This window comes from Schistocerca piceifrons, chromosome 2, assembly GCF_021461385.2.
Source record: "Schistocerca piceifrons isolate TAMUIC-IGC-003096 chromosome 2, iqSchPice1.1, whole genome shotgun sequence".
Lineage (NCBI taxonomy): Eukaryota > Metazoa > Arthropoda > Insecta > Orthoptera > Acrididae > Schistocerca > Schistocerca piceifrons.
The window spans coordinates 855,103,855-855,105,725 of record NC_060139.1 but is presented as its reverse complement, the minus strand read 5'-3'; the positions used below and the strand labels follow the sequence as shown (position 1 = coordinate 855,105,725).

The window sequence follows — 1,871 nt, the reverse complement described above, 5'->3', positions numbered from 1 at the left end:
GAACGGTAGAGAGACAGCTTGCAGGTGGTTCATTGAACCCTCTGCCAGTCACTTTATTGTGAATAACAGTGTAATCACGTAGATGTAGATGTAGTTGAATGAAAGCAATTATTCGGCTTGCCATTGACTGATAGAGTTGTTGCGTGTCCTGCTGAGGAATATCGTGTCAAGTTCTGTGCAATTGGCACGTTAGATTGTCAATATCCCGAGAGAAGCGGCGGCCTTACTAGCAAAGGTAGAATTTGCCAAGCACGAAGACAAGCAGTAGAAATTCTCGGCGTGTACGGGCGGGTATTATCTTGCTGAAATGTAAGCCCGGCAAGGCTTAGTATGAAGGGCAGCACAGCGGGATGTAGAATACAATCGACATACGGCTGTGCTATAAAGGTTCAAGGGTGCCACGGATGACAACCAAAGGGGCACTGCTGTGTAATGAATTGGCATCCCAAACCATCACTCCTGGTTGTCGGGCTGTATGGTGGGTGAGAGTCAGGTTGGTACCCCACAGCTGTCCGGGGCGTCTCCAGACACGTGCTCGGCCTGGAATCTCGTTGATGGAGCAGAATCGTTTTCAGTGATGAAACTCGTTTCTAACTGAGCCCCGATGAGCAGTGAAATTCAAATTGTTCACATTTGTTTGTCCGTACATGCATATCATATCTACCGATTTCAGTTCCATTCGGATAAGTCCTTCGTGGTGCGTCTTTCTTTTTTTTCTTAGAGTGTATTTTGGAAACGGGGACGATATGATGAGAGGTGGAGATTTTCCACGAGCTCTAAAACAAGAATTGGTTTAAGACCGCTTGCAGAACAGAATTTTAAGTCCTCAGTTTTCCATTATTTACATCATCTAGACGTGGCGAAATTCTACGATATGATGAGGGATGGAGAGAAATCGACACAAGTGAAACTCAACAAAATGCGACAAACGAAAAGAACTCTCAAACGGAAAGATTCACTTGTGATTCATGTGATGGTTATCTCTGTTTGCAATAAGATTCCTTGATACGCAAAAACTACTGTTAGGACAAAACGAGTGATTCAGAGTAGATGTACGATCCATAGGTCGAAGACGAAAAAACGTTTGCTTTTGTCACTGAGGACAACTATAACCTCTTGTGGACTCAAACATGCACTCTGTCTTCAGGTCACAAGTGGCACATCGGGACCATCCGACCATCCTCAACTTCGGATGCGGATAGGAGGGGCGTGTGATCAGCACACCGCTCTCCCGGTCGTTATGATGGCATTCTGTGACCGGAGCCGCTACTATTCGCTCGAGTAGCTCGTCAATTGGATTCACGAGGCTGAGTGCACCCCGAAAAACGGCAACAGCGCATGGCGGCCCGGACGGTCACCCATCCCAGTGCCGGCCACGTCCAACAGCGCTTAACTTCAGTTATCTGACGGGAACCGATGTATCCACTGCGGCAAGGCTGTTGCCGGACTCAAACATGGCATAATAATTATTGCTTTTGTCAATTTTTGTTTGCTGTACGTTTGTCATGTACTTCCTAAAGAAATGTGAATTAATGAAATTTGATAAAGTTCTTATTCCGTCCAAGAGTACCTCCATTTCGGCAGGAGCCTCGGCTAACGCATTATTAAAGTACTCGTGACGTTCCGCGCGAACGACGCAGTGGTTCGCCTGCGGCGCGCTTCCACCCAGCCAGACACGGGGTATCCATGTGGACCGGCAGCGCTGGCATCGACGTTTGGGAGCGCTCTTCCAGTAACCATTATTCCAGCACCCCCTCACCCCTCTTTCAGCCCAGCGCCCGCGCGGCCGCCACCCGCCCCTGTGGCGTCAATTACACCCCATTCAACCCCGAGTCTCTCCCCACCCCGTCCTCTTTCAGGCAGACAGTCCC

The 1,871-nt window shown here is 48.7% G+C and overlaps 1 pseudogene; it reads right to left on the bottom strand.

Annotated features, from left to right (window-relative positions):
* Positions 1-1,326: 1,326 nt before the first annotated feature.
* On the bottom strand, positions 1,327-1,444 carry LOC124778237 (annotated as a pseudogene).
* Positions 1,445-1,871: the final 427 nt, after the last annotated feature.